Here is a 16,237-nt window from a genome sequence, read left to right as displayed (position 1 = left end):
TAAATGTAACCAAACTTTGTCTACCACCTAGAACTTGTGTGGCACCCAATGCTGATCATGGCGCTGCTTATACTTAGCATTTTCTCTCTCCAGTATGTCATGGAATTGCTGGTGGATGTTATGAATGAAGTTGTTATGCATGTCAGCTTCAGACTAGACATGAGTTGAATAAGCCTAAGAAAATGCAAATGGTATGGCAACATTAATGGGACATAGTGGGTTGAATCCCAATCCAACCTAAATGGGGTTATGGCCAGTTGAGATGTGGAGAGCCCTGTTGTAGTTGCGTTGGAAATAGGGGAGGCTCTCATCCCATGTGCATGGGTGCTTTGAGTTGTACATGTGAAAGATATGCATAATCATCTTGTTGATGACCTCTGATTGGGCATCAGTTTTGAGGTGAAATCTTGAGGACTTAGTGAGCTTGGTATCCAACGATGACTAGAGGCTTGACCATAATTCACTTACAAACAAACTATCCCAATCTAAGATAATGGACCATGGGATCCCAAAGTGTACCAATACTCATTCAAAGAATAGTTTGGCAGTGGCTTCTGATGTGATACTATTCTTGCAGGCCACTAGAATGACCATCTTAGAGAACATGTCGTTGACTATGAAAACAAAGTTGTTGCCATGCTTGGTATAAGGATGGAATGACATTTAATTCATGGAGATGGATTCCTAAGGCTGGCTACGAGGTGGAAGAGGAGTATACAAGCCTTTCTTCTTGATTGTAGATTTGGAAATTACGCAAGGAGTGCAGGATCTGATGTACTTCCCAACATCTTTTCAAAGGTTCAACCAATATAAATACTTCTTCGGCACTGCCATAGTCTTCTTTACCCCAAAATGTCTAGTGAACCGACTATAGTGCGCCTCCCAAATCATCTTGGCATGCTTTCTTGAAGGAACACAAAGTTGTCGTGGGTGGCATAACAATGTGTCCTCAAGGTGAAGGTATGGAACTTGGTTACCTTCCAGGAACATATGGTATGTGGTGCCAAATTTTGGATCACTCTTGTAAATATGTGGCCATCTCGAAGTCTCGTGTCCACAAGAGTTGAACACAGTGGTCAATGCCACAACCAACAATTGGTTGAGGAATTTTGCAAAAGTATTGGTGTTGCGCTTCTTATACTTAATGTTCAAATGGAATTGTTGTAGTTATGTGGATCATATTTTATGGCGATCATTATGCAACTTTCATTGTGTTTGTATGAACTATAAGGGTTGATGTTCTGTGTGGATGGCCTTTCTTTCCCCAGAATGTAATGTTTCCCTTGTCGCCAAGCTTGCACAATGGAATACATCTTCTTGTGATAGGTGGGATACTCTCATACTATATCTGAAAGTGTCTCACTATGATATGCCACTGGATGCCCCTACTAGGTAAGAACACTACCAATAACATAATCAGATACATGTTCCTCAATTTCAAATGGTTGCTGCAGGTCTGGTATTGCGAGCACTAGTGCAGAGTAGAGGCAATGCATCAACTTAGAAAACACCTTCTGTTGGGATTCAAACTAAAAGAAAATTTTTTCCACTTCACCCTTGGTGACTTGAATCAAATGCCAAGTGATATGAGAGAATCCCAACACGAACTTGTGATAGAAATTGACAAGACCCAGAAAGCTATGAAACTCTGTCAGAGTGGTTGGGGTTCACCAATCACGAAAAACTTGTATCTTGGTTGGGTCCACAGGCACACACCACTCATTAAGGATTTACCCCAGATACTGAACCTGAACCATACCAAAAATGCATTTCTCCAAATTGGCATACTATTTGTGTTGTCATAGGGTTTGGAGGACTTTTCTAATATGGTGTATGTGCTCTTCACAACTCTATTCGAAGATCAGGATGTCGTCTAGGTACACTACCACGAACGAGTTAGTGAAGGGCCATAAGATGTTGTCCAACAACTGCATGAAGGTTGTGGGGGCATCGTTAACCTAAAAGGCATGACCAGTCATTCAAAAAGGTCCTCCTTGGATTTGAAGGTAGTCTTCCACACATCGAAGTGTTCAATCGGTACTTGGTGATAACCAAAATTCATGTCAATTTGGCTAAAATATTGCCCCCCGCCCCTTGAGTTGGTATAGAAGGTCATCAATATGTGGAATTTAATAAATATTTTGGACAATGATATTATTTAGTGCCCAATAGTGAGTACAAAGCCTCCATGTTTTGTCTTTCTTGTGTACCAACACAATTAGACTCCCACAGTGTGATGAAATTGGCTTGATGTTCCCTTTCTGCAACAACTCCTCAATATGCCTCTTGATTTCATCATTCTCCAGAACAAAGTCTCGGTATATTGTTCCATTGGGTAGCAATTTGCCCGGGGTTAGATCGATATAGTGCTTGACCTAATAGTGTAGGGGTACCCCTGTGGGTGAGGTGAAGATGTCCCTGTTGTTAGATACCTATACCAATAGGTTTCATATTTCATGATTGGCAAAGAAAGTTCCAAATATGCTCTGCTTTGGTGAGGCAAAGATCCCATATTTCCAAGAGAATGCAATATGTGTACATAGCTTGATGTTGACTGAATTTTGGATGGATGGTCCAACAGCCTAATCTGGATCATGCCATGTTTCAATTTCTTGTCATTAGAATAGAGAATGAAGCCTGTCCAAACTGTTTAATCTTGGCAGGCTAGTAGTTAGGTAGAGAATTAAGGTTCCCAACTGCTTAATCTGGGGCCTTGGAAGTAATAAGGTTAGTTGTAGATAGAAAATCAAAAGAAAAAAGCCAAAGGAAAAAAAAAAGGCACATAAGGGTTTGCAAGTCTAAGTGCACCCTCCTTGGAGTAACAAAAAATGCTAGGTAGTAGATGGGTAGGTAGATGGGGTTGCAGAAGCATGATTCCTTTGTCACTGCCTCAAGCAAAGGTAAAACATGGTACCAGTGCAGGTCTCTTATTCAGCAATTTTTTAAAGCAACAGTACAATGAAGCATGTCTAACTTCCAGATTACCCCCCATTATACTCATTACTAACATCCCAATACTACCTATGTTCATGGAAGAAGTCAAAGTCTTTTGTTGGTTCTTGTTTCTTTAAAAGCCACATTTCTTGTGTAAAATTCTTTTCATTTTGATCTACTTCCTGAACTAAGTTGATTTCATATAAACTTAGTGGTTTTTCCCCCGTTATCCACCTCCTCCACTCATATTAACTCCTAACTTCTTATTATCTAAATCCCCTATGTTCCCCTTTTCCCCTACTATTATAAACACTATGGTGTATAAACCCCAAGCAATGTATAAATATTCCCTCCCCCTGGCAATTATAGCCATATGCCCAAAAACAGGGATTAAATTGACCTCTGGTCAGTTTGATAACCTAAGCTACACCCCTTTCCCCTTTACAAACCTTTGAAATCATTTACCCACTCTATTTGCAAAGAAGCCTAGTAAAAACCCACTTTTACCCTTTATCCAAAGTTTGGATGTATATCGCGCTTTACACCAAAATACATTGAAAAAACGCATATTCCTTTGGTCTTCAAAGTACCGCCCGGGCGCGCGTTTCAGAAAATATATTAAAATATTCCCCGCCCACTGCCATATTGTCCCGCCACCTTATCGACCCGTCGACCGTCGGATCTGGGCTTTCCCATCCAACAGCCCTCATCCATATCGGGTCGGTCCTGATGGCCGAAAGTTACCTCCCGAGAAACTGTCAGAGGGTGACGTCTGGCCATTGCCACACGTCGCTCCCAAACCTCATCGGGCCACCCTCTGACAATACCGCGACCGTATCCAGAGCGGTCCGAGTAAACCACTTACCGCTTACTGTTTACCGCTTATCCCGTCATGCCCACGTCATAACCACTCAGCACCGTGTCAACACCATCTCAGCACCGTGTCAGCGCCCGACCCGCCACTGCTCCGACCTGTTCGCCACCTCACCAGTCCCCGTGGACCACTCACAGGCCGCCACGTCACCCTTCCATACCCAACCCCACCTGATGACGCCATGCTGACGTCATCCAAAAAAAGCGTCAATAACCCAAAAAGTCCATATTTTCGCCAAAAAACGCGGTTTTTGTCACTTTGGCCAAAGAACTATTGCTCTAGTTTGCATGAAAAATACGATCTTTTCGCCATCAACCTGCGGAATTCAACTTAAAGGCAGTGGGCGCTTCCAATCCACCTGCATTATAACCATTTCCAGTAATTCACCAGGTATTTATCCGAGTTTCCCATCCGTGCCTGGTTTTGAGTATAATTTACCAAGCAAGCATAAAAAGAGTCAAACTCACTGTAATTACCAGCAATTCTCCACTGACTAGCATCCATTTTCAGTTATAGGGTCGAAATTCACCTACACAATCCACATTTAGCCAAGTTTTCATTAAAATTACAGTCAGTCCGCACATTCGTGGACTTGAAACCTGAGCTGCATTGATTCACCGGGAAAACAGTGGTACTAGTCCCAGCATTTGCTCATTCAAACTCTGTTCGGAGCATTTCAAACTATTCTCACCACAATTTACCCAGTTCTTTCCTTGCAAATTGCCTCACTCTTGCAGAATACCCCTCTGTGTTGCTCTGTCCGGTAGAGCAAATCCTTGTACAACTCAGAGTACTATTTAACAATGGAAACTCCAGTAGCATTAAATGTCCGACCTCTGAATGCCTCACACAGAGAGTTAGAGTGGAAGGCCCTGGGTGATACAGATTATCAGATGACAGAGACATTTTCAATGAATTCCAAATTCAACATTCATATGCTAAATGAGTTAAAGGCTCAACACCTCAGTGGAGCTGATATTTTGGGGATTTGGGACTCCAATTTGTCCATTTTTAACCTTCCTCAAGTCAATGTCCTTCCAGACTTGATCCATAGATGCTGTGAAAACTATGATCCATGTCAAAGAGCTGTTCTCAGTTCCAGAGGTTCAGTCTTGTTCCATATCACCCCTGAAGCCATAAATGAGATGCTGCACTTTCACACTGCAAAGCCACTAACTCCTCTCTCTATGATGGACTTATTAAAGAAGGGGGGCAAGTTGTCCAGTGCCCAGGTCATCAAGATTAATCAGTTATTTATTCAGCCAAGCTCTGAAGCTCTGAGAACACCTCCTATTGGAAATCCATATCTCAATGACTTGGGCAAAATGCTTGTGGACTTGATCAGTTATGTCCTTGGGTACAGGGGAGTTGAGGATGTTGATGACACTATTATGGCCATGCTATCCATATTTTCCCCTGGAAAGCCTCCTGCTGTGCATTATGATTATGCTACGTACATTGCCAATAAGATTCATGAGCAACTGATGAATCTGGAGAGGGAGAAGGTGTTCAGATACACCTCATACATCTATCATTTGTTCTTATTTTATCAACCTGACAGTTTCCCTATTCCTCTCAAGAAACTTGATGCCCAGGGAAACCCAAGGTCTGTAGTATTTTGGACCTCAGTTTTTCATCACACCTCCTGTTCACCATACACATACTGTGAATTCATAGACCTTTTTATCCATCCAGCTATGACCTTGTTATATGGTGTCCCTCCTCCCAGGTTGACCGATGAGATGCAAAGAATACTCCATCTCTCAAAGGCCTACAACATTGGTGATTGGTACTTTTACCAACACCATACAGTAATCAGAATATATGGCTGTGAGTTGGACCCTTATAGGCTGCCAAGATATGTCCCTATGAGACTCTTTGCCTTGGAGTATTTCAGGCAATTTGGAAATGCAGACCTGGTCCATTTCCACAGTAAAAACAAGAAGGTGCAACTAAAGGTCAGGAACCAACTAGGCCCATTTCTTTACAACAAAAGGGAGGAGGGATGGAAGGAAGCAGATATGATCCTAGAGAGCCTCCAATTAGAAACCAGTTTCCGCTGGTTACCTTATGACCCTAATCATTTCATTTCTCTCAGGAGGGTAAAACATAAACTGGGTGGCTATGCTCACATCAGATTGCCTCACATTGAAAAATATGCCAATTTACTAAGTTGGAAAGAGGGCACTCTAGAAGAGGCAATCACTAGAGAGAAAATGCTACAAAGAGAGGCAAAGAACATTGAGAAAGAGGCTGACTTGGAAACTTGTGGGTAGGTTTCCTCTTCCTATCAAAGGCAACTTGGAGTAGCTGCCTCATCTTCTACAGCCCAGCAACAAGCAGCTAGAACTATTCATTAGGTGTCAAGCAAGGGCAAGGAAAAGCAGATGGAGCAGGAACAACCACCTCCTACAAAAGAACAACAAAAAGAAGAGCAGCCAATGCAGCAAGAACAAACAGTTGAGGCCCCAATGTCCACTGGGCAACAGACTCAAGAAACTGTGCCTCCTAGGCAGGAAACGACAGTGGAGGCCTCGGTGCTCCAAACTCCTCAGAATGAAGACAAAAACCGAAAGAAGGATAGAGAGTAGGAGACTCCCTTCACCACATCCACAACTCAAGGGGAGAGAAGGCAAAGGATAAATCCCTTTTCTGAAGAAGAGATGCCCATCGGACAATCATTGGGCATGGGCCCACCAAGCATGGAGGCATCTGCCAGTTCCTTTCAGCAGGAACAAGAAAGAATAATCGGAGGAGAGATCAGCTCCTCAAGCCAGCAAAGGAGAGCTGAAACAGGCATCAAGCAACAATTCATTGACATAAAAAAGAAAAATGAGCCACTCAGGCTCCATATCTATAATCAATTGCTGAAAATGGCCCCTACAAATCAGCAGAGGCTTATGTCAACTGATGACATAAATGAGGGGAAAGTGGCCATGAGTCATTTCATGCCAACCATGCTGCAGCCACAGTCAGCTGCAGACTATATAAGGACCAACCTTGAGGTCCTTGCAAAAGACATCCACCCTATGGATCAAATAGAACTTCACAAGCAAACGGGTGAGATGGTGTATTCTACACTTGCAGATAAGACCTTCTTGGCACATAGGTTGGAAAACAGCCTGAACAATACAACCACCCAACTTGAGTTGGAGAAGGCATCCTCTCAGGCCAAAGACAACAGGATAAGGTCTTTGGAGGATATAATCATAGAGCTTGGGCATGACCCAAAGGACCCAAAAGCTATTAAGGAGCTGCTAAAAATTAGAGATTCAGACATTGCAGCTCTAAGAAAGATGATAAAGATCCCAACAACTCTTCACCCTCAAACAGAGGGGGTTGCCCAGCAAAGAAAGGACCAGGATGTATCAACATTGCTGGTAACACTGGATAAACAACTGGTCCAGACAGAGGAGAAATTGGTAGAAACAGAGGCTGCATTGCAGGCAGCCCTACAACAGAAAGAAGGAGGCCAAACATTTCAGCCCCCTCCACAAGTAATCAACCTTGAGGAATCCCCTCAAATTGTCACTCCTCCTACAGTGCAAACAGTTGAGACAAATCCATCTACATCAGCACCAGCACCAACATCAGAGCAGGCTCCAAGCCTTGACATGCAGAAGCTGATGAATGAGATTCAAGCCCTGGAAGCCCAAATGACAGAGCTAAATGAATCCAAGGAGAATTTAGCTAAGCTGAATGAAAAATATGACAAGTCCAAGCAAAATGTAGCTGAAAAAGGAAGAGAAATAAAGGCTCTCAAGGAGAAGATAAAGGAGCTGGAGAAAGAGCTCACCCTTGACAAGGTTGTAGCTGAAATCAAGACAGTTTTATGGGCCAACATTGGCCAGTCAATCACAGACCAATGGCAGTATATAGAGACTATTCATGAGCAAATGGAGCTCATAGGCAAAGCACACAGGGAAGTCCAAAGAGCAAGAGCATCTCTAGGCAATATGCCTGAGATAGCCAATAGAATGATCAACGTTCTCAATAACCGCACAGGTCCTCAGCTGGCAGCAATCAGGATCCCCAACATAACTGAAACCATCCTGTTGATAAAGAGGGTCCTTACATTGAGAAGCCTAGTACAAACATTGGATAGAAGAAGCCAGGACATGCAAACAAAAGTAAACAAATTCATGGATAAGTTTGTAGCATTACAGAGCAGAGGCCTTCCTGGCTTGCTGAACAGCGCAGGGAGGCTACTTTCACATGAAAATTATGCCAAAAGGGTGAATACTTTTGCTACCAATCAGATCACTGCAGGATCAAGTACCTCAGAGGAAACAGGGCCAGCATCTGGGCAAAGTCTCTATGACAGAGTAGAGAACTTATTCTTTATTATGAATGAGATCAAACATTTGTTTGAAGTGCCTCCAAACTTCTACAAATATACAGAGGCAGATGAAACCTTAGATGCAATTTTGAGACATCAACTGCCTACACAGGAATGGTGGACCAAAATGATACAGTTGTTACTGTAAACAAGAGGCTTTCACCAAGTTTTTGCATTGAAAACAAGTCATCGTGTTCAGACAGTAGACACATTTACTATGACAGTAAAAGAGTGGACTGAGCCAACTCAGCAAACCAATTCGGCCGCTAAAGCAACACTGGTAGCTACAGATGACAGGGCCGAGAAAGCTACAGCATGACAAAGCCATAAAGACACATCATTCAGCATTAATGCAGAACGCTCAACCGACTCAGTGACCTCCAAAGGTCAAAAAGACTTCTGACAGAATTAAAGAGTATTCATTTTGTATTTAGAGCAGCAATAACTTCCTTATCGGCTATTTTGTAAAGTTGGTGAGTGTATTTATTTATCAAGTGACTCAGCGGTTCAGATATTTTCTATAACCGATTGTATATATTCCCCCTCGCATAAGCTTGCAGGGGTTTTTGATTTTCTCTTCAGGAGATACTATGCTGTAAATGTTCAGAGTTTTAATACAACAAAGCTGATGGAATTTCCAAAGTTCTATGTTGTCTGATGCGTTTTGGTGTGCTTGCTGAATGCTACAGGATTCCTGCGTATTTCATGGAATAATAAGTTTCTTTAACCTGTTCGTTATGTTTGTTATTTTCTTCATAATCCATTCATGTTCTGTTTCACAAGTTTAATGGCAAAGAAAAAGAATAGCTTCAGGATTTATTCATAGAATACCCTGAACTCAATCTAAGCTATTATGTATGTTTTCCTCAGATATAGTTATAAGAGTGCAATTCTTAATTGCTGCACTTCCAAAGTATACCTTTCACAGTGATTATCGTTCAGAAATTCGAACCTGCTCCTGGTCAATACATCTCTTTCTCACATCACCAATTTAGTGGAAATTTCTTAATTGCCTTCCACTGGTTAAACATACTTCATCATTACAATTTCAAGTTTGTTTCATGAAATATTTAATAGGCCCTGTTGCTTCAATAATCACACTCAACAAATTCAAACAACCTGCAACCACAGACTCCATTGCCCAATGGTCTAAAACTGTTTGAAGATATCACCTTAGGTACTGAAAGACATCATTCAACAAAAATTTTCAAACCAAACCCTCACCTCATATCTAGCCTAAGATTTTTAAGAACAAAGTTAAACAGTCAAAGAGAGAGCCCTCTCTGATTACAGGTTGGATAGAACCTGTGATCCAAAGCTTGGTTAGTGGTTACCCCGGCCGTATTCCCTCAGGAGTCAAAGGGAACAACCTGGGTGTTAACATAAATGGCGACTCCGCTGGGGACCTGGATAAACTTTGCAACCTCCTATCTGATTCTTAATGCTGTAGATAAAGCCTGAGTGACAGCCAGATAGCCTTAGAAACTGCCTCTGCTTTGCATTTGCAGGAGTATATAAAAGCTGCCTCAGTCAATCTTTATTCAGTATTAGTTTTCATATAGTTGTGCTATAACTGACCAGTCCTTGTCAAAAGATCACTACCTCCTTAGAAATTCTCACAAAGAAAGTTATAGAAGCTGGCTCCTAAGAAGAAAACTCGTTACACAAGATCAAACCCAGATCCTGATCCAGCACCTGAGTTTCAAAATCCAAACCTGATTGCAAGAATCCTCAAGAGACACAAGTCAAAAGGGACTTTATCAAATTCAAGTTCTGAAGCGGGTCTCCAAACCGACATTCCAACCCCAGCCAAGGCTTCTTTACATCCTCATACAACTGGCCCACAATCTCCTAGCTCTTCATCCACTTCACAAGGTATCCTTTCAACCACTCCATCAACTGCACACACCCCTTTCATCCCACTTCCTCCACTTGTCCCATTCATCCCTGTTTTCCCTATTGTCCCACCAAACATGGCTAATAGATATGCCCCACTGCAGTTACCAGCCAATCCAGCTCCTATGCCTCAAGAGTACCAAAGCAAGATCTCATACTTTGATGGTACTGGCTCTTATCCAGCCCTTCAACATACTAAGAAAATGCAGGACTACTTTGAAAACTACGAAATAGATGATGATGGGGTTAGAATGAAAATTTTTGTGCAAAGCCTAACAGGGGATGTAAGAACATGGTTTAGGTCACTTACAACAAACTCAATAGCTGACCCTGAAGCCCTCTATCAAACATTTATCAACAGATGGGAGAAGAAAAAGGATCCACTTCATATTTTATCCGAATACAATACAATTAAAAGAGGTCCACAAGAAACTGTCCTGGACTACTGTGCTCGATTTAATAATGTCTACAATGCTATTCCCCAAAATCTTAGACCCCCACCGGATCTGGCCCTATATACCTTTCCTGATGGGTTTGATTCAGATATGGCATATCAATTAAGGGAAAGGGCTCCCCGAACTTTAGCTGAAATGCAAGATATAGCAGTAAGTGTAGAAGCTAACCTAATAGCCAAGAGAAATAGGACAAGAACTGAGAGAAAGACTACCTTTAAAGAAGAGCCTTCAGGCTGGGATCAAAAACTGGATGCAATAATCACTGGTATGCAGAGATTAGGTGACAGAGTAGAATCACTTGAGAGGAAGTTATCATGGGAACCACCACAGAATAATCCTATTAGGAATCCCAATTTCAGAAGAAACCAAAATCCTAATGTAGGTAAAGAAAATTCTGAACCAGAGATTAGACCTCCGTTCCAAGAAAATTATATAGAAGCATCCACTTCTAATGAACAAATAGATGACACCCACATTAACCTAATGGGCCTGAATGATGATCAACAAGTTTTTCTGAGTCAAGAAGATCATAAGGATGATGACATTAAGCAGTTCCAAACCAAGTCAGGTGAGTCATTCGACTTTAAACAAGGCTATGACACAGTTGTTTATGAAGTTCATAAGCAATACAAGCTAAGGAGCAGAACTATAAATGTGACACAGCCTGAGAAAACAAAGGACACTCCAGTGCCTAAGAAAACCATTGTCACAGAGCCAATTGACAAAACTGATTCAATTACAAAGGAAGTAACAGTTGAAGAAATAACTGAAGCATCTTCCCCAAATCAATGATCAATGGCTACATCACCCTTGCAGCCTAATCCAAGCATTACTTCCCAAAAGATGAGTAAAAAGGACAAGCCTCAAGATCAGAGTGAAAACCAAGAAGAAAATTTGAACAACAGAGAAAGGGTTGTCAACCACAACACCAAGGTCCAATCTGAAAAACCCTTTGACTTAGAAGCTGAAATTGGCAAATTGAAGATAGCCATTCCTCTTTCAGAGCTAGCCAAGCATGACATTTACAAACAACAAATCAAAAAATCCCTTCAACTTACCCATAATAAAGATGATGTCAATGTGTTGGATGATACCCCAGAACTGCTTTTTAGTCCAGAGGTTGATGGAAAGACAGCAATTACAGGGATCTTACCTTTTTATGTCAGTTTGCATGTTCATGATAAAATATTACACAATGCAATGTTTGATTCAGGCGCCTCTCATAACCTTATGCCTAAATCAGTAATGGAGAGACTTAACCTAGACATTACTAGACCATATAAGGACCTATTTTCATTTGACTCCAGCCAAGTTAAGTGTTTAGGTTTGATAAAAGATCTATGTGTATCCCTTGTCCAGTATCCAAACAAAACAATCTTAATGGATGTTGTAGTTGCTGATATCCCACCCAAATATGGAATGCTGTTATCAAGATCGTGGGGGGCTAAACTCCAAGGTTCCCTACAATTAGACATGTCATATGCCACCATCTCAGTCTTTGGTCAGCCCAAGAGGCTATATAGAGAGTCACTTATGAAATACATGGTGAGCAGCGAAGAAAAGCCTCAAAATTTCCCCATTTATGCAGTCCATTCAGATATGGATTCCTTTATTCTGTTCAATGATGATACAAGTCCTGAGAGTGATAATAAATCGGTCACACTTGAACAAAATATGCATGAGAGCAAGCAACCGAATCCCCAAGAGATCAAGATTGAGAAACCAATTGATGAGTCAGTCCTAAAACATAAACTAGATGAAAGACAAGAACTCCAACTGATAATCCCAAGTTACAGAAAGGATGTTGAAAATCCCTTAAAACGGGAGATCTTATGGTTCCTTGAGTTTGATGGATCAGTCAACAAATTAGGGGTAGGAGCTGGAGTGTGGATTCATAACAAACAAAGCAATCATGCACAAGGTCGGGCCTATAGGCTTAATTTCAGATGTACCAACAATATGGCAGAATATGAGGCTCTTTTGCTAGGCCTCAAACTGGTAAAATCATTGGAGGCCACAAAACTTTCAATCATGGGAGATTCAGACCTTATTATCCAACAAGTGAAAGGCAATTTTGTCACCAATGACAAAAGACTAAGGTCATATAGGTCTGCTGCTATTGAAATGCTTAAAAATTTCACTGAATTTCAGATAACCAAGATAGCTAGAGCCACAATCTTCATGCACACAGTTTAGCCACATTTGCTAGTACATGCAAATTGCTTTTTGAACCTAACCATTGTTTTCCAGCCGAGATAAAACACAGACCTTTTGTCCCAAACAATGTTAAAGACTGGCAAGTATTTGAGGATGACACACAGATAAATAATTTCTTAACCTTGTAGCACGAATTTTCAGGTTTGAACATTGATGTGGATTCTGTGAAAGAAATACAACCATTGAGTGAACAGGACCAAATAGCTATATCACCCAAAACAGCAAGTCAAATGCTTTGTTCAACAAGCTTTGACAAGCAACAAATACAAGAACTTGAACAACTGCATTTGGATGAAATAGCTGGTACAGAGGCTGAAATCATAGAGCTAAAGGATAACTTTCTGCCAACAGGCCTAACTCCATTGGAGGACATTTTTGATTCAAACGATGCCCCTAGAAAACCGAAAAATGCAGCCCCTAAATGCTGCTATTGAAGAATGCAACATTGGGACTCCTGAAACACCCAAAATAATAAAATTGTCTGCATCTTTACCTCCTGATCAGAAGCCTAAATACATTGACCTCTTTAAAGAGTTCCAAGATGTGTTTGCATGGAGTTATGAGGATTTGAAATCCTATGACACCTCTGTTATCCAACACACCATCCCTCTCAATCCTAATCAAAAGCCATTCAAGCAAAAATTGAGAAGGATAAATCCTATGCTTCTCCCGTCAATTGAAAAAGAGGTACAAAAAATGTTTAAAGCTGGTATCATAGCCCCAATCAGGTTCTCAGATTGGATTTCAAATTTGGTGCCCACAAGAAAGAAAACCGGTGAGATTAGGCTTTGCGTTGATCTAAGGAATTTAAACCAAGTATCCCTCAAAGACAATTATCCCTTACCTAAAATGGATCACATTCTCCAAAGAGTGGTGGGGGCTTCAAGAATATCATTACTTGATGGATTCTCAGGCTTTAATCAGATCCTAGTCCACCCTGATGATCAAGATAAAACAACATTCACAACCCCATGGGGAACTTTCAAATATGTTAAAATGCCTTTTGGATTGAAAAATGCAGGAGCTACATTTCAAAGAGCAATGGACATTGCTTTTGCTAAAGAGATCCATGACTTTCTTGTCATTTACTTAGATGACCTCACACCTTTCTCAAAATCTGACCAAGAACATCTGAAACACTTGAGACAGATATTCATAACATGTAGAAAATATGGGATTTCCTTAAATCCTAAGAAGTCTCTATTTGGTTTGGAAGAAGGTAAGTTGTTAGGTCACATCATTTCTAAGGATGGCATTAGAATTGACCCAGACAGAATACAGGCCATCTTGCAAATGCCCCATCCAAGAAACATCAAAGAATTACAAGCCTTCTTGGGAAAGATCAACTTTTTAAGGAGGTTTATCCCAAACTTAGCAGAATTGATCATATTACTAAACAACATGCTAAAAAAGGATTCAAAAGTAAAGTGGACAGTAGAAGCAAATCAAGCTTTTGAAGGCATCAAATTGGCCCTTACCCAAACTCCAGTCTTAACAAATCCTCAATTTGCCAAAGAGTTTATCATTTTCTCTTTTGCCTCCCAGCATACCATTGCTGCTGTCTTATTACAGAAAGATGACCAAAGAAATGAGAAACCTATTGCTTTCTTTAGTAGAGCCTTAGAGATGCACCTCTGAAATATTAGATCATGGAAAAACAAGCTTATGCTTTGGTCAAAGCCATCAAAGACTTCAGGATCTACATCCTGTACTCCCATGTTATAGCTTATGTACAAAGTCCCATAGTGAAAGACATACTCACTCAAGAAAACCTAGAAGGCAGAAGAGGAAAATGGATTGCCAACATTCTAGAATTTGATATTGAGATAAGACCTACAAAACTGATAAAAGGGCAAGGTTTGGCTAAATTAATGTCTGAAACAAATTTTCAAGCCTTGGACATTAACCAACTGGACAATGAACCAGAGCTGGCGACTCCAAAGATCAATGCAGCCTTTGAACAATCCCAGTGGTATTCTGATATCTGTTATATATTGCAAAACCTGTGTGCTCCCCCAGGATTGTCCAGAACCAAATCTAGATTTCTAAAAATGAAAGCATCAAAATTCTGTGTTATAGATGGTAATTTACTATGGAAAAATCATGAAGGTATACTGCTGAACTGTTTGAATATGGATGAAACTGATAATGTTATGAAAGAATTTCATGCAGGTGTTTGTGGTGGACATTTGTACTGGAAGTCCACTGTGGACAAAATACTAAGAGCAGGTTACTATTGGCCTACCCTGTTCTCTGAAGTTAAAAAATTTACCACTGCATGTCACAAGTGTCAAGTATTTGAGGGAAAGAGAAAATTACTACCCCTTCCTTTGAGGCCTATTGCAACAGAAAAGCCCTTTCAGCAATGGGGCCTGGATTTCATTGGGGAAATTCATCCTTCATCCTCAGGCCAGCATAGATGGATTCTGACAGCCACAGATTACTTCACCAAATGGATTGAGGCTGTTCCGTGTAGACAAGCAAATGATTCTACTATCATTCAGTTTCTGGAGACTAATATTCTTTCTAGATTTGGCTGTCCTGACAAGATTATAACAGACAATGCTGCTGCTTTTAGATCCAAGAAGATGGTGAACTTCTGCCACAAATTCCATATCACTTTGGGTCATTCTACTGCATACTACCCCCAAGGAAATGGCCTAGCTGAATCTTCTAACAAAAGTCTTATCAACATCATCAAGAAAGTATTGGAAGAGAATAAGAAAAATTGGCATAAGAAGCTTGTAAACGCCTTATGGGCAGACAGGCTAACAACCAAGAGATCCATAGGGGTCAGCCCATATGAATTGGTTTATGGAATGGAAGCCAAATTCCCTTCATCCTTAGGGATCCCTGTCATGAAACTTCTTCAAGAAAGTCAAGCTGAACCAAATGACATGCAAAGAAGAGTAAATCAAATTATATGCTTACAACAAACCAGAGATCAGGTGTTTAACAGAGTTCAAGTCCTACAAGAGAAGCTGAAGAAAGCCTTTGATAGAAGAACCAAGGCTGAAGATTTCTTTATTGGTGACAAAGTGCTTAAATGGGATTCAAGAAGAGAAGACAAGGGTAAGCATGGCAAGTTTGACTCACTTTGGAGGGGGCCTTTTGTAATTCAAGCAGTACAAGGAAATAATACTTATTTCTTGGAAAGTCTGGATGGCACTGAAGCTGAAGAGGGCCCTGTAAATGGCCGGATGTTAAAGCACTACTTTGATTACTTTCCATGTATATAGCATGGCTGTTCCCCTGTACATAATCTGTTGTATATAATGTTTTCTTTCAGCATGTGAATAGCTCAGTTTGATAGGTATTACAGAATCAGGAAAAGGCTTTTAGTTCAGCAAGTTCCACAACTGTGACAGATTCCAATTTTGAAGTACAAAGAGAAACTTTTCAAGTTTTGAAGAGAAGTCACACAGTCAAGGCATTCTGACCTGCTGTTCTTGGTCTTTCAAATGGAAAAACCATCCCCATGTGGAGCCACTGTTAGATACCTATACCAATAGGTTTCATATT

This window comes from Pinus tabuliformis, chromosome Q (genome assembly GCF_031772625.1).
Source record: "Pinus tabuliformis cultivar Carrire ecotype Pingquan chromosome Q, CPIR1, whole genome shotgun sequence".
NCBI lineage: Eukaryota > Viridiplantae > Streptophyta > Pinopsida > Pinales > Pinaceae > Pinus > Pinus tabuliformis.
Note: the sequence above shows the minus strand (reverse complement) of the source record.